General features: G+C 35.1%; 1 long non-coding RNA gene across 1 annotated transcript in view; it reads right to left on the reverse strand.

Moving 5' to 3' along the window:
- Positions 1 to 19,301: 19,301 nt before the first annotated feature.
- LOC137855269 (uncharacterized) overlaps positions 19,302 to 24,381 on the reverse strand; it is a 132,266-nt gene continuing 127,186 nt past the window's right edge. The window contains exons 4-5 of the long non-coding RNA XR_011095658.1: positions 20,642 to 20,724; positions 19,302 to 19,364 (exon numbers count right to left, since the gene is read on the reverse strand). This is a non-coding gene — a long non-coding RNA (uncharacterized lncRNA). The remainder of the gene's footprint in view (positions 19,365 to 20,641; positions 20,725 to 24,381) is intronic.

Raw genomic sequence — 24,381 nt, forward strand, 5'->3', positions numbered from 1 at the left:
AGGTTTTCTTTTTCCTTGCTTCTGTTTTAATGAAAAGAAACCCAATAACATTTTGTTATCCGAGAACCCTACCAACAATATTGCCAGCATTCTATCTGACTGATTTTGGCATATGCCTGAAGGAGAATAATTATTACAGACAGTACTACTTTTTATAAATGTACACTAGTTTTCTTGGCAAGTGCCAAGATGCTCTGTGCTATGAGGACTATGCTGCTGTGTACTGGAACAGCTGGAAGTCCTGGTTCTAAATACAAGTCTCAGTCAGTGTTCTATAAAGCAGCATAAGCACTTTCAGGAATATAAAGGATGCCCAGGTACTGTGGCTTCCATCAAATAGGTGCAACACTTTCTTCTCTTGAAATCTGAACATCAACCCTCTGACATGCAGTAGACCTGTCAAAATTTTTAAGCACTGGGATTAGTTTGTTGGTGGGTATCTGCATTAGGGTGGTCCCTTCATATCAGTAGGAGAAGGCTGACTGTAGACCTGTAAAAAGAAGAGTTAATTCAGCAATGACTGACCTGCAACTACTTCAAGCCTAGGATAAAATGGCCGCTTTTACTGACACTGCACAAAATTTCAAGAGCAAATTCTGAGATGACATGACATTCTGAGATAAAGAGTTCTTTGTGACTGAACTGCAGAATGTAAATGTAGGTCTTCACCTGTCTGTACGTATGAGTCAACCAACCAGCCTGGATAGCTTTCTGTATGCTAGTTAGCTTCACCCTGAGGAGAATCATGAGTGTTTGTCTGGTTCATTCCACCGTCTCTTTTGCCAGATCAGAGAGTTGGAGCAAAGAGGTGGTTATGAACAAAAGACCGGATGCTCTAAACCATGTCAGCTATTTCTGATTGTCATCTGCAAGTATTGCTGTGCATGCTAGCTTTACTGCTGGCTAATGAAAAATGGAAATAGGAGCACAAGTATATTGTTAAACAGAAGGATGCAACATTAGGAAAGAAACATTTGATTTCAGATATATTAAAAGTCACAAAAACCTGGTCCTGATGATTTCACTGTTCCAAGCATGAAGTCTTGGAAATGCTGATTGGAAAAAAATGTTCTTTTTTTCCAATTTTCACCAGCACAAGAACAAGTGTAGCATAAAGAAGTGTTGCATTGAAGGTCACTTATTTAAGTAATTTGCTCTGATGCTGGAGGACAAAGCAAGGGTACTGCTAACTAGAAAACTTTTACTTAAAAGCTGTTCTTCATGAGGTTAATATAACTGAAAATTTAATACTGAAATTTAATTTACTGTGTTGTTCAGACTATGATTATTTTTTCTTTCTTTTCTAAGTTGCATGAAAATCTAGTATATGACTTAGTAGTTCAAGATATTTATTAAGTCTAGAAAGAGAGTCTCCAGGAAATAAGTTCTTCCTTTTTGTACAAGAGAAGCCATAAATAGTTCACTTGCTTCCCCATAACAAATACATTTCTCAGGAATAACCCAAATCGTTGGTTTCAGAATATAATAAAGCATTCTGTTCTTTTTTTCACATGGAAAGTTCCCTTTGGGCTGCAGACATTTTCTGAACAAATCTTAGGGATTTACTCCTATGGGGGGTTTATAACTAAGAATGATCAAACAGACTCTTATTGTCTCCATTTCTTTCTACACTTCTGTCTCTGTACTATTCTGCTGTTTAAAGTCATGTTTACCCAGCGTGTGCCCTTCAGCAGCAGAGCCATAAAAAGATGATGGAAGTCTGTGTGCTACCTAGTGAAGAAGTAATCCTTGGGCATTTTGTAGAGTTGAGAGCCCTTTATGCCCAGCAAGCCCTGACAATAACAAATTCTTTGTCCTTTTGGGGATCACTCAAAAGAGATTTCTTTTCAGATTTTGGGAGATTTTTCTTGATTTACTATTTCTTTTGTTGATTCAAAAAAGGCTATTCTGTGTTTTGGTTCCAAAGAAGAGTTTTGGATATTTTTATCCTCTACAGAACCTACCAACATTTTAAAGACAAACATTACCATGATACTGGATTGTTATTGTTACTTATCTGACTAGATTTTGGAACATTTATTAATTTAGCCAATATATGGAACAGTAGATCATATCCTTCTTATTTAAAGTACAACAAACTTTTGAATTTAAACCATTAGCATGACTTTGAACTACTGTTTAAAACAGCTGTAGAATAGCTGTAATTCAGAAAAGTTGTTATGCAAAGTTTATCTTCTGCAACATGAATTAGACTTTAGTACTTAAACTGGCACTTCTGCTTAGACTTTCATTGTATTCTTATGGCTTCATATGCCTTCTGATTTCTTTGGCTATCTAAAATTCTAATGCACATAAAAATTAACAATGCAAATTAAAATTACAAATCTTCCCGTATCTAGGAATTTTCCTTTTTTCCTACAGTATTTTCTAAAAAAAAAAAAAAAACTTTTAACATATTTTTCCTATTAGTTACTTTTTAGCACTTGAGTATTCTTTCCTTTTCCAAGGAAAAATCCTGCCCTCTGTGACTCTTGAAGACTCTGAGTACGTTTATCTAGTACGTCCTTATTTTGTGGACAGAAATGGAGGTAGCTGTAAACTACAGAAAAATCTGTGCTAAGATCAGCTCCATGGAGACTATCTGCAAAATCAGCATGCATGCAGACTAGGATAGCAGTGAGATGTGGTGGTGGATTTGTGATTACTTTCTTTGAGAGAGGGCATAGAGAAGTAACATTCAGAATAGCAGATAAGTGTTTGGAAGAGCACATTTTGGAAGTGCATATTTTGTCTGAATGAAGCACTTTGGCAAAAATCAATGGGGTTGTGAGATGTGAAAATCAATGTTGGGTTTTGCATGACATCACTTTTCCCATATGTGAAAACTTGGTAATGCCTTTCCAGGTCTCCCCCCTGCCCCACTCCCTCCTTGTTGATGAAAGAATTCCTATGGAGCAGAGTTTGAAGGGCTAGAAAGCAGAAAAGGGAGCTTGATTTGTCCCAGGCTAGACTTATCTTGATTCAGGTATCTGGACTGTGTTAAGGAGGTCAAACCACTGAGGACAGTTCGGCTGACATCCTCAGACATGGTGTTGATGCCCTACAAATTTTAATATTATAAATTGTTAGAGTTACCCTTTATTTCTCTGATTACCTCTCTCTAAGCTTGCCTATATTTACTACCTGTTGTTTAAAAAAGTGCATTGAAAGGTATCAATGCTTTTATCAGCAAACCCATGGAGGAATAACCAGACGGAGTGGTACTTCTTCTTTAGCAATGACAGGAGATGAGGGTACAGCACAAAGTTGCACCAGGGGATGTTCACACTGGACATTAGGGAAAATGTATTTACTGTGAGGGTGGTCAAACACTGGGACAAGATTCCTAGAGAGGTGGTAGATGCCCCATGCCTGTCAATGTTCCAATGGCATTTGGATAACAGTCTCATTAATATGTTTTAACTTTTGGTTAGTCCTGCAGTGGTCAGAGAGTTGGACTGGATATTCTTTTTATATTCCTTCCCACTGAACTATTTTTCCTGTTCCGTTCTATTCAGGTTTTAGGAGTTAAGTGCTAAGTGAGATATTCGACTCCACAGTCCTCAAAAGGTCTCCTGGTGTAGAGTGCTCCTGCCGATTATGCCAGTCCCAGGAATGTTGCTCAATATTTAACTTACTGCATGGCAATGAGTAACTTTTGCTGCACCTTTAACACAGCACTTACCTCCATTTGATACTCTGGAAAATACTGTTTTTGTCTTCTCTTCTCTTTTCCACAATTAGCTGAAAAAATGGACCTGCTCTAGAAGGTATTTTAGTATAGGGTTTCAGTACAAAAATTCTGAACTATAAGAACAGTGGGTTAATATTTTTACTAGCCCCTTCCAGATTTGTCCTAACAGACTTGTCCATCAAAGTAAGATAAAATTCAGACAGATGTTTCTCCTTCTAATAATTTCTCTATCATGTTCCTTTAAGATATCACTTTTAAGGTGCTCTAGAACACCTTAAAGATTTATATTATTGATTATTATTATTATTATATTTATCTTCAGAATAACCATTTTGTATTAGGAATGGAAGCTGGATAATATTTTCTCCTGGTTTCTTTTAGACCTCAGATGCAGTAAATCAAACAAATTGGAAAAAAAGTCATTCTTGTCTGATGGAGACAATCTGTTATTCCAGCATAATAAAGAGAGTTCAAGCGCAGTGTCATTCAGTGCCTGAGCTAGAGGAAATACTAATAAACCCAGGAGCTCTTATGTATGCACAGATAGTTTTGATATTTTAGCTCTATAATTAGGTGCAGTGAAAATACACAGCATTAATTATACTTAAAAGGGAAAGGGCACAGAGCTGAAGTGCTGCTTCCTCTTATCCATGTGAACACAGGTAGACGTGGTCCTTCTGAATGATAAAGAAGGTTCTTCTGTTTCCTTCTTACAGTCTATATCATTACCTGTAGAATTTTTGGAAAGCATACATGCATACTTAGTTAAATGTGTAAATCTATTCACAATGGAGAAGCATCAGTGGCTTTTTACTAGCAATTTTTTCCCTAATACTTTTAATCTTGTGTTTGAGATTCCTTCATGATAGCACAGGATTCTTGCTGACATTTTGGAATTGTACATTTCTGTGGTTCATTTGGGAAAACAGTGGTCTGTTTAGACTGTCTTACCCTCTTCAGTATGTCAGCCTGCTGTTATGGGAGTAAAGTCTGCAAATTTTGCTGCCTGGCAAACTAATTCTCTTCTAGTATCTGCTATAAGAGACAAAAAAGTAGCCAGTATTTAAAAATAGATTTAAATTTAAAAATTTAAATTTAAAAATAAATTAAAATGATCTATTTCTATAATAAAAGTGCTTCTTAAACAGGACTAAATAATAAAGATTTGAGTGACATTTAATAATAATGCCAGTAGTATATCCTAACGTACCTAGTCATTTGTATGAAGAACACCCCCCCCCCCCCCCCCCCCCAAAAAACAAAACCAAAACCAAAAAACCTTCAAATTACAACAATTTACATCTTAGAAATATCTGCAGGGGTATACTAGAAATGGGGAGGGATAAGAAGAGTATTCAGAAAAGAAAATGACACATGAATGCTTCTACTCTTTGTATTGTTATATTGAATGAGAGTTGCATTGTACTTGATTAACTCATACTGGTGTGAATGAGAGCCAAGTGTCTACTTAGAATTGTTTCTACTACATTTTAAGTCTGTAGTATCTCTGGCATATGTGAAACAGCAAAGCAATTTGGAATGTCAATAAAATGGTGTTTTATTTGAGTAGGTGATAGCTGTCCAAAAAAAATAAATATATATATATAACTGGGGGACACACACAAAAAAAAACCCACAAACAACACGCCCACCACATATTAGCACTGAAACTGAAACAGTTAAGTACATCATTAGTCTAAATCTTAAATAGATACAAACTGAAGTATGCCCTTATCAAATCTGAAGCAGGTGATAGAGATTGAATGGCATATTTTGTTTGTTTACAGAGGCTTAAGACGATCTATTAATGTCAATAGAAGTTCTGACACTGGCTTCCCTGAGGCCAGGATTTCAGCTTAGATATATTTGCTGTGAAATGGAGATCATAAATTAGAAGTAAGGAAAGCTACAATATACCTGCATTTAGAAGGGCAGATTATTCTTTACATATATTTTACACTCTTGCAAGTCACATCAGCAGGACTGAAAGGCCTGTCCCTCATCAACCTATACCTTGGGAGGATGTTCTGAGAAATTCATTGTATCAAAAGAGGCAAAAATAGAGTTCGTTCTCTGAGAGCTGTATATAGGCACCTATATTTACTCATGAGGACTAATATTAATGATTGATATCTCTGTATTTATGCATGCTACTTCAACAATACAAACAACAACAACAAAAAACCCATTGTACTCATTAGCAACTAATAATAAAAATACTCTATTGCTGTTCCTGACAATCAGCTTTTATTTCCCCTTTAGGTTTGGGTTCAGTGAGAACAGCAAACCAAACTGTTATTACACAGCTACCTTAGTAGATCTCAAAATGCTTTAAAGAAGAGATTGATAATATTTTCCAGATGGGAGAGCTGAGGCACAATCCAGTGAAATAACTTCCAAAGTGCATTCAGCTGGCAAATAGCAAAGTTGGACATAGAGGTTTGTGGTGTACAGCATCTGAATCTGACAGTTATTCCAAGCTCTTTCTAACTAAATGTTTATTTCTGTTTGGTCCTTTTTATAAGTGTTGACAAAATCTTAACTTTGCAGGTTCTATGAAAATATGGATTTCTCTACTTCTTATTTTCCAGAGAGGATTTGATCTTGAAAAGCATTTAGGTGCTTAATTCCCAGAAAATTGACTAAGAGATTTAACCAAACTTCCACAATAAGATTATATCCAAGCCAACCATTGAATCTAGGTTTCCTGAGTCCTGTACCATGCCCTGGGGCCAAAGAGAGATGCAGCATGTTGTGACATTATATCTTCACTGTACAACAGAATGAAAGAAAGAATCAGAATACTGTTAGTTCATGCCTAACTAGAATTCATGCAGCTGACATTTATCATTGGTAAGTCAAAACAACCTGTGTTCACAATTAAAAAACCCTTTTGTGAAATGCATGCAAAGGCTTCTCAGGCTGCTCTTTTAGACTCCTTTTTCTGAACTAGCCTTCAAGATCCTATGTGACTGCAGAGTATGGGAATAATGTTAACCTTTGCATCACATTTAGTGAGGTGTTGTTTAAAGATTAATGTAATATAATTGTTTAGCTTTTACTGAATTATTAAATGAACAGTTCCTCCTAAATCCATTTAGGATTCAGAAGACAGGTTTCTATTTCAATTTATTTTTTTTCAAATTTTTTTTTTTGTCCCAAGCTAAGGGGCCACAAGAGAACAAAAGTTTAGTTTTGCTTGTTTTAGTTAAAAAAACAAAAACAAAAAACTGCCACAAAGTTTAGTTTTGCTTTGTTTTGTTTTAATTTTTATTTATTTTCCTAGGTGTCAGGAACTGACTGAACTCTATCATATTTTTACAATGCTTTCTGTCCAATATCTTTGCAAACTTACCACCCTCTAACTCTATTGTGGGAGATGAATTCTGCTTCAAACCTCATAAACATCCATAAAGTCTCAAAATAGTGACAACCTTGCATTTTGTTCTCTCTAAGCTTCTGAAGAGTTTCTTAAGCAAGCTCAAGATTATTATTAGTATTATTATTATTTTATTATTATTTTTATTTTTTTTAAACAGGTTGCCTCCACTTACTCTTTCTGAGGCAACCCAGAGTGTGCTGGAAAACTCATAATCAAATAAAACGTTGTGTCACGCATGCTTACCACTTCACAGAGTTTTCAGATAATAAAGCCAGCAAACTGAAGCATGTCATGCTAAACTACGCTTATTTAAAATCAAATGTTTCTCCATTCAAAGTCATAGATACAATATTGAAAGCTCAAACTTAAAATTTAAGACAGTATTATCTATTAGTGAAGTTATTCGAAGTGTTGCTTTCTTTCACCACCTCAGGGGGGTTCATACATTTAAAAGCAATCAGTGCTTAGTATTCACTCCTACTTATAATTTATTTTCCATCCTTATATCACCTTTTCTTCTGTGATAATGATGCTTTGAAATGCTTGACCATGTCACCAGCTGTGCAGTCTGGAATACTTTTTAAAATTTGATTAACACTATTTAATTCAATAGATTTATTGAGCAATTATAGTCTGTATTATAGAAATACCGAAATGTTTCATTTTTAAATTCTTTATTGTTACTTTTCTGGAGGTATTTTTACTATATTGTATTGAATCAGGTTGAAACCTGCCACTGTTACTCCCATCATGTAATATTTGTTCATAGAAATTATTTCACTGAAGAATGAAGTACCAGAATGAGACTTCACCCAGTGCAAGAATATTAGGAGCTGGTGTGAATTCCTTCTTATGCCAAAGCTTTGCTTAGTGCTGTAAAGAAAAGGCAGTCTGATCCCAGGCCTTATCTACCAGACATGTTTCTTGCCTTGAAAGTCAGGGTACTGCTGGATAGGGCCTCAGGGAATTTTTGCACACAGTAATGTGAAGGGGATTGAGCCTCCTACTATCTCTATTTCTGAAAAGACAACAAGGGGCTGTTGGCTTCTTCTATGCTTGAGCAAGGCCTACAAAAGCCAATCAGACTTTTCACCACTGATTCTTTTAATAAAAGGAAAAAGAAAGACAGGAATACATATATTTGTAAGAATGCATGTGTGAATACTAAGTTAAGAGGTGAACTGCATAGAGTAGAAAGTTCTGCAATAATGAAGTGAAACTTCTGTGTTTGATTGACAGATCTTTAAGGATACTGTTTGGCTGCATGTGCCAGAGAGGTCTGAACAGGGGATTAAAATATCTGCTGTCTTCACTGCTTCCTCTTGTGTCAAATGTAGGTGTGAGTACATATTCAGCGTGGACATATCAGACTAGCTGCATAAACTGCTTGCACAGACTACCAAGAACTCATTTTGTCATACTCAAGATGCAATTAACAATCCAAACTCAAGCTATTGTACTATATAATATTGTAAAAGAAATGCAAAGGAGTCACTAAGCTTATAAGCATGTGACTCGGGGTGATCCATTTCATAAATCCTTCTAAAAAGCTTTTGAAAAGATTATTTACCAATAACTTTTAAAGATAATAAAACTATCAAGAAATAATAAGGTTTGGTTTCTCTCAGACTTACGACTGGTAAGAAACAGAGATAAGAATTAAAAGGTCATTTTTCACAGTGTAGAGATTTTGCCAATCAAACGCCACAAAGATCTGGGTTAGGGTATGCATCACACAATAATCTTGATATTGTAGGTAAGGTTACATAGTTTCTGGATGTCAATAATTACGCAGGATAATTTTCACTCCTGATAGTAGAGTTGCAAAACAGTCTCAAAAAGCTCCCCATAGTGAATGAGAAATGCAGATGAAATTTAAAGATGGCAAATGCCCAGGGTACTAGGTGGAAGAGGTGAACAATCAGGAGCAAGATCGTGGATTCACCGTGGGTGGCTGTCCAAGCACATTGAATTAGTTTGCAGCAGCAGACCAAGAAGATGAATTATTTGGAAAGAACAGAATGTAAACCAGAAGATACCAGTATGATACTGTGAATTCACAGTGCTTCATAACTTGAAAGTTGAATGCATTTTGCGGCATCCTTTCTGAAAGAGGCCTTAGAACTAGACGAGGTACAGAGAATTTTAAGGATGGTCAGAAATATGGCAAAACATCCACAAAAGGTAAATAGGACTGACTATGACAGCATTCAAAGGGAATGAAGGAGCGTGATACAGCATTATATAATGTTGTGTTATGCAAAGAAAATCAGTAGGGAACTGTTAATTTATCATTGCTTGTAACACAGGAACTTGGAGTGGGCACAAAGAGCAGAAGGTTTCAAAGGGAAGCAGCATGTTTTCACACAATGCCAAAGTGAATGTCCTCTCTTAAGTAATTTCCCTATTTATAGAGGTAGAAGATATAAAAGGGAATAAATACACATGCTAGCAGGGAGGATGAATCAAAAAGTACCTAAAATGTGATTGCCATAATTTGGGGCAAATGTGGAAATATAGGAGAAAAATCCTAGTACTTCTGCTTCCAATACTATTTTCCTAAAATCTCTGTTATTATTCACTTCAGAGGTTTGGATACAAGTTTAAGTTTGTTTTGGTGTGGGCACTCAGACTGATGTTTTTTATGTAGACTAGTCACTGACATTCTCAAAATCAAATCCCTTTGCTGGAAGTTCCACGTTGTGAAAAATGTGTAAATATTTATGGGGTTTAAACATACACTATTTTTTTTTTCTTAAATGTAAACATTTTTTGAACTCAGGGCTAAGCAATGGGTTCTGTTATGTATTGTATTGCCCAGAGGATAAGTATTTACTGGGGGACAAGTATGATCCTAACACAGCTCCTCTAGCTTGCCTTCAGCTATCCTCACTGTGGAAAGGACATTTCCTTGAAGTGGTTCAGTCTTGCTGTATCCTTGAAAATGTCCTTTCAAAAAAATAAAAATAAACTTACCCATGGTCCTGGGGAAGTTATTAATGCATCTGTCGAGAAATATCACATATCTGACTTTTTCTACTTCATGTGTCAGGCTTTTAAGTGCAGTATATTTCCTATTTCACTTTGCATTTTAGTTAATTTTTCACTGGCCAAGAGAGGGATGGAGGCCTCCATCAGTCTTAATCCTTACTTAAGGATTCAAACTTAAATACTTACAAGACAAGGATGGATAGCCATGGATGGGATGTCCTGATCTCTAGCTCATCTCCACAGATGTGTCAGGCAAATTACAAGTTGTTGGAGGTTTTCAGCATGGTGACCTTTTGGATTTAAGTGTGTGAATGGTAAGCTCTGAGTACATACAGAGAAACTATCATTGCATTTTCTCTACTAAGTGTATGTTAACTTGGCTTAAGGGTAAATCACAGCTCTTATGGGATAAATAAAAGTGTTGTAGACTACTGCAGAAGATCTCCTAGGAAGCAGTCCTAGAGAGTTAATTTCTGAAAACAGCTGAGTTCTCATTTTGCACAAACTTATCCAGTCTATACTTACAACATCCTGTTATGAATGTATTGCTAAATGAATGTGTATTCTGGGCTACATGGAGAGGAATTCTTTTGACAAGAAAAAAACTGTCAATCCATTTCTGTACCTGCATCTAAGAAATATGTATGTGTAAGCACTCTCTGATTCAAATCAGTTAAAAAACTTACTAAAATACTTACATAAGCAACAAACTTAAATAAGATATTTTCAAAAAGTTGTATAATAGCTGATGTCATAGTGAAGGTGTGATGCAGGGAATTAATCTAACTCTGAATGTCTGAATGTCTGTGTGATACTTTTCACAGCATCTATAAATTATTTGAAAGGCAGCTGGCAACTTTGAAGGACTATTGAACCACAGGAATGTGGGAGAGAATAAAAAAGAATATATAGAATAAAAACGGTAAAGATAGCTTCATATGAATGTGACATATTTAAAGAATGCTTTGAAAACTGTTTAAAAACATTTTTATTTTAATTTTTGCCCTCTTTTGTCCCATGGAAATTGTAAACCATACAGAACTTTAGAGACTTCCTGCTGCCAAAGTTTATCTTTTTGACATTAATTATGCTCCTTAGCTGAAGAACTAAAAGGTATCAAGTTTTCTCTGGAATGGAATGCATGGAATGCATTTGAATTTTTACTTCTTCTGATGTGATTTGAAGATACCATTATGATGCTAAACTGTTGAAATAAGGCTGGGAAGTAAATTAAATGGAACGGGGCTGTAATTCCTGACAGTATTAAGATAGCATAATCATACTAGAGGAGAATTTAAACTTAACAAGTCTGTGTTACAAAAATGCATTTACAATACTTAGCATAATCTAACTTCTGTGATCAAAATACAAGTACTATTTTGCAACACGTTAATGTTGTTTAAGGATGATCTTTGTAGCATTCAAGATTGGAATCATAATAAGACTACCTTACTTCAAAAAATACTTTATAAGAAATGTGATTTCAAGAGACGATAATCTTATTTATTTATAAATAATAAGGATTTGGGAAGGAGGAAAATATACTTGGACCACACCTGCAAAATCAATGGTAAAAATTATATATGTGGTCTATTAGACCATGTTTAATAATAATAAACATTTCCAAACTCTTAATTTCATTTAAAAATTAATGAGGTGTTATAAGACAGTAGAAAAATCCATTTTATTTTTATGTCATTTATGTGTTGATATATAAAAAAGAAAACAACAACAACAAAAAAGAAAAACCACAACAAAACAGCAACGATAACAAAACAAAAAACAGAGAGGTACACAAGGAAGCATGTGAATTAATCTGCTCTGTGAAGCACACTTCCTAGAGGAGAAGTGACCTTACTTGCTGAGCAGTTGTATAGTTAGCTGGTGCTGCAGTACTGTTATTGTTTGTCCTATTCCAGAAATCAGTCTATTGGTCTGTGTTATACATTACAATCAGTGAGATTTCAAGTTCTGAATTTGCACATAATTTTGAGATGTAAGTCATCTGTGAGGAAACATATCTAGTGCCCCAAACTAACATAGAATCTGCTAGTTTTCTAGTTTGGTAATATTAATGTGCTTTTATAGCTCATTTATCATTTCTGTTCCTTTTCTGAAAAGTTAAACCTGATTTTTCTTTCAGATTCATCTGAATGTAATCTTGACACTTACTCGGCTGACTCTTTTGTTGGTTTCTTTGCTGATTAGTTGTTAATTTGATGTGCTTCTTTCTATTGTTTGCAGAATCTACTTATTTAATTTCTCTAATGTTGCTGTTAGTTTAACATCCCCTGGGGAAGTTGATCTAATTGGAGTTACCATGTTTTATGAAGTATGGTCCTGCTACTGCCATCAAGGTCTTACAGTGATGACCATCTAAGTGACTAGTGTTTTATTATGAAATAGAAGTGTGGAGATATTTTTTCCCTTACAGAATTATGAATAAAGAATGGAATGGAATATTAAAAGAACAGTCAGGGGGAAAACTTTCACTCATTAAGTTCTAGCTAGATTAGATCAAATCGCTTAGAAAGACATTATTTTGTGATTCAAGGACTTCAACCACAGTAATATCATTTATCTGTTTCAATGTTTTGGTGTAAGAAATATGCTAGATTCATTAAAAATTTCCAGTAATACTTACTTTTCATAAGAAAATGCCTTTCATCTGTTCAGCGATTCTTAAATTACTGAGTGAAAGACATCTGCCTACATTGTTATTACATTCTTTTGGAACTATGAATTTGTATACCATAATCAGTTTTTAATCATGTGTTTATAAGTGGAAAAAAATGTTTCAATCAGTCTTACAAGATTTTTCATATTAAGCTTTTATTACAACTGTAAAGTATTGGTGATCTGCTAAAATATAGACTGACTGCAAATTAGAGAAACCAGTACAAAACTGATAGCCAAGTGAATCAGAACTCCCTATAAACAGTGCACCAAACCTGATTCTGTCTTTAGAGATGGCATAAATTTGTATTTTCTCTTTCAAAATAACATTTTGACATTTAGTTTGTTCATGTTATGCCTAAAAGTATATTTGAGTCTGCAGAATTTCTGGAAGGGGTTGTGCTATTCTTGTTCTGAACATACAGTTCCTTTGAGGGGAAGGCCTGCGTGGATATTGTACAATGGCCATGAAAAAAGAGTATTTTAAACAGTTTAAAAGTAGATCAAATGCTGCTGTCTGTTCTTATTTTCCCAGTGATTGATTGTCCACCCACACCTCCTTTGCAATTTCTGAAGAAGTTGACATTGTTCATACACAAAGCATTCACGTTTTGAGCTACAGGCTGCACTGACAACTTAACAGTGCCCACAACACCAGATCTTATTCTTACATCTAAAGCCACTTGTTAGATTCCAGATGGAATGCTGTTGTTAAGGTATGTTTTTGCTACAATTCTGTTTTGTATTTGTGCCATTACTGCAACTACTTTTTATAAAGTACCTATCACTTGTTGACCAGCAGGCTCTTACCCTCTCTCCCATGTTGTTTTTTCCCCTCCACCTCCCAACAAGAAAACATAACAAACATAGTACTTGGTCTTCTTGCCATCACTGGGATATGTGGAGAATAGTTAACTCTGAATTCATAAATAACAAGCAGCATCTAGTTGACAGCTTTGCCATTGTTGTCTAATTACAATGAGACTATAGAACCAAAATACACTTAAGACTAAACAGATTATATTTAGGACATAATTTGTAGGCTTTAATGAAATGTGATAATGGTAATCAGGTTAAGAGAAGACTGAAGTGGCCAGAAGAACTGTAGCAAGTTAGAAACTTTGAACTGCCCTGGGCAAAGTCACTCATAGTTGCAATATTACCACTGTGCTTACAGCACAGTTGTTGCCTTTAAGGCCCTGCCATTAAATTTTGATTCCACATGGTCCTTCATCTCATTGTCTTTCTCTTGCAGCAGATTGCAAGGTCAATTTCATAGCTGTCTTTCTAATATCCAGTAGATACTGTGTGGTGACTACTGTGGCAAGCCTTACACTTAGAGTATATCATTCTAGCTGTTCAACATATCTTACAGGGGTTGAGGTTCTCTCTTGAGGTTCTGACAAAACATTTCTAATTTAGATGTGATATGACACATACTGTCATATCTCTGCTGGTCTGGAATAACCTCCCCCTTGATAAAATGTTTAACTGAAGACCTGTTTATCTGTGACTGCTACCCCACTACTGTTTCCCTAAAACCCTGCAAAGCAAAGGTATTACTTTGAAAACTAATGTTTCCTGTTTTTAATACACTCATATTTATTTGACATCTGTCATCTACACACTCTGAAATTAGGCATGTCAGGGTGTGTAGGCATGTCTACATGGTCACACGTCAACATTTAGCTAACTCCCAGTCTGCAGGGCATAAGCTAGTTCATGCTGAATTAGCATGCCCTATATCCATGCTATTGTCTTCTTGAGAGACAATGCTTATCTGTACCAGAACAGATATTTTGCCCAGCTGTCCATGAGATGGTGACATCTCTTCCTCTGACTGGGAATGGTCAGTGTCAGAAGCCCTAGCATGGCAAAAGAAATTCTGAAACAACTGCCTTCTATGTAAATAACTCATAACAAAGCATAAGAAGAAATTGAAAAATGACCAAATAACATCTATATAACTGGTTCTAGTATCCATATATGTAGGCATATCCTTGGTACATTGAATAATTGTATGGTTACTATCTAAAGAGTAAAACACATTTTCAACAGTAAAAAATACTTTAAATTGAATATTGATTTATTTTTGCCAGGTAAGTACTCTAATAGTCACATACAGACAGTACCTGTTGAGTAGCCAACATTTAGCAAATGGACCTGCTTGGACCTACAGTAGCAAATGGCAGCTACTGTAGTTGAGAGCCCAATGCACACGTCTTTGCACAAATGTATTAACATTGTACATCAGCAGTTCATCAGTGCTCCTTTTTTCTTATTGGGTGAAAGTAAGGGCAACCCTTTAACATGCCCTTAGAAGCCAAGCAGTTTCTGTGAAACACCAGAGAGCTGCATGATGCACTGCATCCTTATCCTGGGGACAGAGCAAAACAATCCGTGTGATCTCCATAAATACTGGCTACAATAGGAGATGTATAATTACTTATTGCTTTTCTAACTGTGGGCTCTATCTTCTACATTTTTTTTTCCAGTCAACCATGAAAAATGAAATTTCAGTTCACTCCGTGCATTTCCTCAGAATTTATTACTTTAAATCTTGCCTTTTACAATGTTCAATAGGAAAACTATTCAAGGATAGCTATTTAGCTGGTGTATGGATCAGATCTTTCAAAATAGGTAACTCTGCAAAATGTATGTATGCACGTTCAAAGTTCCTCCTTCCTCCTACCAGTATAGCTTACAACTAGCCAACTAAAAGACAAGAAAGAAATAAAAGTGTATAGCAATAGTACTTCCAACGTCCAGATGACAAAACATCCCACATCACAAGAAATAAACAGATGACCAAATAACTGGTGTAAGTGCAAATACAGTTCAGTATTTGCAGTTCAGTATTTACAGTTCAGTTACAGTAAGTGCAAATATTTCAATATTAAATGTGCATCACATGAAACTTAGTGTTGTGCCTGCAATTATACATGTATGATACCGCAGCATGACTGATCTAATCTCTAAAGTAGTTGTGCACAGTGTTATTTTGAAATATTCATGTGTAGAGAGACAGTAGTGAGGTTTAATTAACACATCTCTTGGATACACAAATACAGGAAATAGCAAGAAGGAGAGTAATCTATTATGTTGCTTGTAGTTACCAATATCCTTGGGAGTAACTGAAATAAACAGGCTGACAGGGTGTTTTATAGCTGCTTTGGGCATTTCAATGTATACTGTGGAATGGGAATATGAGCTGGTTCAACATTGCAAATATCAGTCAGTTCATTTAAATACATTTTGGAATAGCACTGGAAGAAAGGATTATTTGGTGATGAAGCATAGAATTATGATTTGGAAATTGGAGGTTCATTCCCTGGCTTTGTGATAAGTTTTCTTTATCAGTAAAGCATCTAATCTCTTCATTATGTGTTAATTCCAGGTAAAGTAAGCTGAACAAGTTTCTTTCCCATTTTGTAATTACACTGTGACATGTCTCTGAACCACAGTCTTTGTAAGGTTGAAATAGTGCAAATAGTACAAAATAGTGCTCAGGGTGATGAGCACTGGTGGTGTTGGGCAACATTTTTTAGGAATGGTACAGGTTGCGCTATCCAACAGTATACTGTCACAAACCATACCCACTCGTGGCACAGATTTGTTGATAAATATTGGTTTCTAAATTATCCATGCATTCTTTAATTCTCTTCCAGTGCTTTTGAGGGCTTCTCTGATCCTTTCTATGTACATCTCTTTTTTGTAGTATAGACTGTATTGTTAAAGAAGATGAATGTAAGTTAAAAGGCAGCAAAAACTATACCAAAAAATCTGAGGCACATTCTGTAGTCAGTTAGAAAGCCATAAATACAGTGGTATAGTCATAACTTCAGCCAACATGAATATCAAAGAAAGGGCACCTCTGTATGAGGTGAACATATGCACGTCTTCAGACAGTACTGCCTGCTGAACAATTAATTTTAATATCCTAGTAACTGCTATCTGTGCCTCCTCCATCAGTGTTGTGCTATGAACTTTTAAAGAGCAGAATTCAGAACACTGAATAAAAAACAGCAGAAAGAAAGGCAAAGTCAAAAATCTAAGGAAAAGAATAAAAAGAAAGAGAATAAAGCTTCAGGATGGTCTCTCTCTCTCCCCCTTGTTTTTATTATTTTATTTTTTTTAAGAGCATTTCATTAAGGGAACTGAATTGTAGTGGAGTGTTTACGTGAAAGAGGACAAGACCTCATTGGAGCCAATATAATTTGCTAAAATTGCAGATCTTGCCTAATCACAACAGGTTTGACTGGAGACCAAATCACAATTCAGAAAGAAATGACAAGGGCAAAATGAGGACCAAAGAGAAAAAGCTGAAGGACATAAGCAGCCTGCCAAGGTGCACTGGGCAGAGCACACAGAAGCTGCTCTGATGCTGTCTGGTCGTACTGGATTGCATATTTAAAGGTCAATCAAATCAGTGTTCTCTCTATGGTTGGTTAAATGTTAAGATCTTTAATATTATGAAAATATTTCTGCTGATGTAATTTCACTCTGTTGCAACCTCTTCACCTAAAGGCTGTTTGAATCTATGTATAAACTACAAGCAGACTTTGACTAGGTGTTGCCAAAGTCCTGGAAGTAAGAAGTTGCTGGAGTTCCTGTAGGAAATTCTATATTTCTCACCACTCTCTCATGCTTTCAGTGAGTAGCTATGGTATGTGCTTGCAGTTCTTTGCCTTGACTGCAATACAAAATACCCCTACCCCCACCCATGGATGGCTGGAGATGGCATTTATGTAGTGGATCCCTCTATAAAAAGAAATATCCAGCTGTAACTGAAAAAAAACTAACTCAAAACAGGTAGCTTCTGTAAGAAGTGATGATGGCTGGACAGTTACGTATGTCTGCAGAATCTAAATGAAAAACTTCAAGCCCTAACAACTTCATACTTTCTGTTGGAAATGCTTTTTAAATGCTTACCACATTTTACAGCACCACCAAAGTGCTCCCTGGACAGATTGCATTCAGGTTCCAAATGGACGTGCTTACAGAGTCAGCTGAATTCTTAGTACCACAGATCTCTTGAGACAGTCTCTAGAAGCATGGGATAAACTGGGCCCATGGGCAAGAATATTAGGCTCCTGGCTTTTTTTTTTTTTTTTTCAATGCAGACTAAGAGCATACTCAGACTTGTTATTTTCTGATAAATGTGTATGAACCGGCCTGGCCAGCTGGGAATTTTTCCTGCTCTTGTGCAGAAACTTTTTCCACATAGTTACTCATGTGGAAAAGTTAAATATTGATTTGATACATATCTTTGCTATTAAATATTTTCCTGCTTAACTTTATTAGCTCAGCAGTTCATCAATTCTCAGCTGACTATAAACCTTTACAGATATCTCTGTAAGACTATGCTTTAGCAGTCAGTGAAGTTCACATTTGCCATCTGAACTATTTGCATCTCTCAGAGAGAAAGAATGTAAAGTTTGGTGGGGACTCATGCCTTGTTAATTAAACATGTTAATTATTTTGTACTTTGCTTATGTATCATGTGCTATTTAAGGGGGTAAATTAGTCATTTGAAATACAAATAGAACATGGAAAAGCACAGTTATTTTGTTTAAAATTTTTGGAAAAAAGATGCATCTGTGACCTGTAATAATAAAAAATCTGAAATGATTTAAATCAACCTTAAAATGAAAAGTCTCAAAGAAGTTTGCAATATAGTACAAAAATAATCACAGAAAAGTCAGAAAGATATACTTATTTTTTTTTATACTAGACTAAAACCAGAATGAATTACTACAGATGAAAGAGAAATTAAGGTCAGGAGAATTAAGGGCAGCTGGAATAAGTCTGAATTATGGGCAGCAAGGAGGGCACACAGCAAGCTCACTACCCTCAGCTTTGGAAGAGCAGAAGTTAGGGGATGTGATCACTTCCCTGGGAAACCTCTTCCAATGTCTGATCACCCTCTCAATAAATAACTTTTTCCTAATATCCAATCTAAACTTCTCCTGATGCGACCTGAAGTCATTGCTTCATTACTGTCACATCCTTGATCACCAGAGAGAAGAGATCACCACCTACCTCCCTGCTTGGCCTCAAGTTGGGGGTTATATTGGACCAAGGAAGTTTGAATTCTTGGATAGTACTGAATATCACTTTGTGATCAAATGACATTGTTTATAGTATAAATTGGAGGATTTTTTTTTTTTTAAGATTTTTTTCTTTCCTGATAACCTTACAGTCTTACAGTAAGTGAATAGTTTTTATCATCTTCAAAATTAGGAACTATATCCAAAATTTTGTGTCATCTCTGAATATGAGACCATTCATAACAATACCTCTGGCTGTCCAAAATGTAATATCAGGATGTTAACTGCAGAAACAGTAAATAAATATTTTAATCTGGTAAAGAGATATTATTATAAAAATATCTTTATATTATTTACATGTTTTGTTTATAAAATCCAGTTTAGATCAAGATTTTCATTGTTAAAAATGCTAAAATATAAATCACAACAATAATCATAGTAAGATCATGTAACTCAGTTCTCGAAATCAGATTTGTCCATTGCAGGTTAATAATAAATAAGGTTACTGACCTTCAGATTGTACATAATTTTCAGGTCATCTTCCCAGTAAAAGTACTTTTTTTCCAGCAGTCTGTAGCATGGGAAATACAAGTCTTTTGAGTAATGATGGATCATATCTCTCAGGAAACTTTCTTTTTGGTTACTCTCTGTGAGGATCAATGAGAAGCTGAATATTAACAAAAGAGCCTCTTGGAGAAAAAAAAAAAAAAAAAAAAGTTTTTGTTTTTATAATCCTCTACTGGTTTGGAATTTTTAGGAGAAGAAAGATAAATCTTGTATTTATTCTCTAAGGCTGTTATGTGCTCCAGGAATTTAGAATCTGTCTTTCCAATGTATTTAGATCTCTATATGTACAGAGAGATCATTTATTGTAGTGGTGTATCTATTCATAGATCCTTCATTGTGATGACTACATTTGCTACATACTGAAGCCGAGAGGCCCTTTCAGGAAAATTCCTCTTTCACTAATTTTGTAGGCCTAAAAGACCATTTGCTGAGTTTTTGATGTCTGAAATGTCTACTGTTTACCAAAATTCTGATACCATGTCATCATACACAATAGCCCGATGTGCGTTACTGCCTGGTTGCCTTGTCAGCCTTGCTTACACATTTTAAGAGACTTTTTAATATTCACTGATGTCAGTGGGAAATACAAATGTAGACAACCTGGCAGAATCGAATTGTTACTCAACAGAGCAAGATCAGTGCTATAGTCATGGATATATTCTGCAGAGTATTTTGCAGAGCTTTCAGCTCCCCTCTGGACTAAAGTCTGTAAAATGTTCAACAACTGAGATGCTTAGATAATCCAAAAATATGATTATATCAGTATAATCAGTGCTTTTTAAATAATAATAAAAAGTTAAATTTGAAATTGTGATACTCTTTATTTTTATTTTTTTTTCCTCTTTCCTACAATGGTTCCAGGTAATTTACCAAAATAGAATTGCCAAACAAAAACTAGTATTATTTTGGTTCTGAGTGATGATTAATTGTACAGAAGAGCAAAGAAAGTGTAGAAATAAATTAGAATTGGCCTTGGAAAAATTATGGATAATGGGCCACCTAATACAATATAGAAAAATATTCTCTACCATGCAAACATTTCTTAGTGAAATGTTGAATGAATAAATGAATGAATGAATGCAGTGAATACTTTTTTTTTTCTTTTCTTTTCTGAGGGGGGGGGGGCATAACAGTACGCAAACACAAGCATGTATATGTAACCTTGGGAAGTTCTCGGAGAAAGTTACTGGTGCTATCGTAGTGGTGAAATGCAAAATAAAATACCCTCAACTGTCACTGTAGCATTCATACCCAACAAATTCTCTAAGACATTTTTGATACCTTTGGTTAGTGACATGTAGGAGCTTCTGAGGTGTTTGTGTTTAAACTCTTGATTTGCAGAGCTGCAAACTTTTCCTGGTAATCTGTAAGAAACAAAAACTTGAATGACGTGTTTTCTGAACAGCACATTGTCTAGTTTAGCATTTATTTTGGAAAGAATAATTTACAAATCAACAGCGATGGAAAAAATATTAGTTATGGAACATTTTGTTTATAAAAGAAGTCATGGAATCATGATCCAAATCTGATTTGTAGTTGCCATAAGTAATAATAATTTAATCAAAATAAATGTTGCTGCAGTGCTTTGGAAACTGCAAATGATATTAGTTAATAAGGACATGATGATGTCTGTTGCATAGCCAAGGTCATGTTAATGCAGAGAGGTAAACAGCTCCTGCTTTAATTAGATAGTAATTGAAATAGACAAGAAACACAGATGAAAAAAAAAAAAAGATACATGTATTTTTATTTTTGTATTTTTATTTTTTTAATGACTAAGTAGGGTGGAAGGAGCAACCTTAATTCGGTTAATGCTTCAACATATATGTTTCTTATGTGAACAGTTTTGTCTCACTGAAGTCTGGGTTTTTAGGCCTTATTTTTTGCATTTGAAGTCTGCTATTAAGTTTCAGACCCTAAAGGGGAATAAATTCATTCATTTCCTAACCTAGTTACAGGGCTGGAAACAGTGTTTAAATAGGAATTTTAAAATAAATTATTGTTATCTGTGCACTTCCTTATATGTAAAATCCATAAAGTGGGGCATCTAATACTCAGAAAATACATACAATATAAAATTGGAGATATCTTTTGAGAAAAATGTATACAGACCTTCTGACAGTGTAGAGATAACTGCATTAAGAGACCCTTTTGGAGCTGTATTAGAAAAATGTTGAGTGTCTCTTATTAAAGGCCAGTCCCCACTAAAATAATACAAGGCCTAATCTTTTCAGAAAGATAATCCTAATGACATGCACCTTTTCATGATTACACAATTAAATAATAATTGAAGCAGCTGACTGTATGTCTATATGTTTCTGAATGACTACCAAGGAAAAAAATAAAAGTTTGTTTTCTGACCCACCTTATCACAGAGATATTTCTTACATCACGGAGACACATTTTTTTCCCCTGTACTGTAGAAGTCTCATGCATGAAAAGCATGATATATGTTTTCTTGTTTCTTCTATGATTTTATTTTAACATGTAGGGTCATTCAGACTATCATTATGAATACAAATTCTTCTGAGCTCTTTGAAAAGGACAAGAACTGAGGGCTATGCCAAAAGTAATGAATGTCAAGTGTTTCCTGTAGCTAAAATAATTCTTGGTTCCTCTGCAGTTTAGAACAGCAGCTTTGCAGAACTCATCCAGTTCATAAACCTTCTCATGTCCAAAAAGTCATATCCAATCAGGGAAATTTCTTCTAGGTTTTGTACATGTATACATATGTATTATATAATTAAATCATAGATTTGATATCATTTTTCCTGCTTCTAGATTTCTCCAAAATTACTGGATTACTAAATAGCAAATATTTTACATTGAAAGAAAGAAAATACTCACAAAAAGTACAGTTCTATCAGTCTGGACTCCAGCAATCACTCAGTAAAGACTTAAGCAGTCAGATGGCAGAAGTGAGTAAGAATGTATAAATAACAATACATATCAAATAGCAGTATGTGTCTAGCAGAATTCTAGATAAACCGATTTGACCTTGGATTGTCTTACATTTTATGCATCAAGTTTATCTGCCAAATATCAAATACCTAGATTCTCAAGAAACAGCTGTACTTAGTTCCAAGAGACATCTTGTGATGTTATCAAAAACAGGTACTTTGAATAACCAGTTCCTGCTATATTCTCTTGAGCTGCAATGAGATAACTCTCATCTTATTCACATTAACAATTCTTAGAGTTTATCCAATGCCCCTGATAAGTGTAAAAAACCTTCAGTGAGCACACAGTGAAATATTCCCCTATTTTCACCTAAGAACAAGTAGATCTCAAAGGTAAGATGGAACACTGTGATACATCCGTAAGAAAGAAGTTATCCCACCTTTCCTTGTTTGTCCTTCCATCCAGAGGACAACATAGAATGGTGATTGTCTCCAGATGTCATGACCTTTTGTCATACTTAAAGGAGCTGACATTATTTCTTTCTTGCATATGATTCACAAAGAAGTAAGTTATTTTATTGGTTAAATAGACAATAATTATTTAAATCTTATGATTTCAATGCAAATATATATTTTGGGTATTTCTTGCAAAGGGAAAGGCAAAACAAAACAAAGGAGAGGGCTATGCACTTATAGGCTGCCCTTTCAAATACCATAGAGAGAGAAGGTGAAACTCAGTGAAGCTGAAAGATCAAACCTAAGAAGTGAAAGAACAAAATTAGAGAGAGCTCATAGTGGATCCTGGATCCAACTGAGTTGAAAAGAAATTTAAATAAATTTGGGGTTTATATAAACAAAATATTAATTCAATGCTGACAGTTAAAAGCAAGCATTCCATATCACAAAGCATCATGGATATATGGTAGAAAGGAGTCACGGTACATCTTACCAGAAAAATGGACTTGTTGCTCTTAAACATTAAAAAGCCTCTGACTAAGGTAATGGCTAAGAACAATTATTCATAATCTCTTTAAAGCACTCGGACGTGCTTACTGATTTAGCTGAAAACTTATTCTAACCTAACAAAGGATTCTCTTGATTTTCCATTTCTGTTGTTCAGTGGTTTTTAAAAACTTGTCATGCATTCAAATGCATTCCTACATTGATACTTCCATTGTCCAGTGTACTGTTTGGCTGGCCTCCTTGGACCTATGTGCTCAAATGTGCTCAGCCTTGCACTGAGCTGAATTTTGTTACCTTTCCATGTCTCTATTGCGTTAGGTTCCAGATATCACTGCTCTAGTTGCTTGAGGATTGTTGCTCTGCTGTGTGGTGTTTTGTGTCTTCATGGCCCTACATGCTGATAGGCACTATTTATTTATTTTTTCTAAGTTCTTTAGTGGTATTCAGTATAGCAGTAAAACCTGTATGTCTTCCTCCTTTGGGGTTGATTGGACTCATATGGGAGTTCCACATTTTGTAACTAAATACAAGATTTAAACTATATATGCACGGGCTTTTTTTTTTTTTTTTTAATAAATACCTGAGTGACATCACTCGTAATTCACATTCTTTGGCAAAATCTCTTTTACAGTTTATATTCTGTGATGCTGTTTTGATGTAGCTTGCTTTTTTATCCTCCTCCTCCTTTTCTAGGGTCATCTCTCCTGTTCTCATGCATAAATGCACACTCCCACAGAAAATCACTCTCACATCAAGAAAGCAGAAAAGTGCTTCTGACTCATCTTGTTTACTGGCCTTATTGCTTATATCAAGTGAAAGAACAGAAGAAGGAAGAGGGGAAGTCTTGAACCTAGTCTAGCAATAATGCAATTTTAGCTGAGAGAGTGGAAGAATGGTCAAATAATAGCTGGAGAAACCCCTTTGACTGTAGTAAGAGAATAAGAAGCTTTTTTTCTTTCTTTCTTTCTTTCTTTTTTTTTTTTTAAACTGTAAAATAAAATGTTAAACATGAATAAAAAATCAGCCCTGTGTACTGTTCCTGATATACAAACTGCAGATGAAATTCTCTCTGAATGTGAGTAGATGATCCCTTGAAAAATTTCTATTTTAACATATTTTCATAAAATACAGTAAGTTTTAGGAAAGCTGTGACAGCTG

Source organism: Anas acuta, chromosome 4 (genome assembly GCF_963932015.1).
Source record: "Anas acuta chromosome 4, bAnaAcu1.1, whole genome shotgun sequence".
Taxonomy (NCBI): domain Eukaryota; kingdom Metazoa; phylum Chordata; class Aves; order Anseriformes; family Anatidae; genus Anas; species Anas acuta.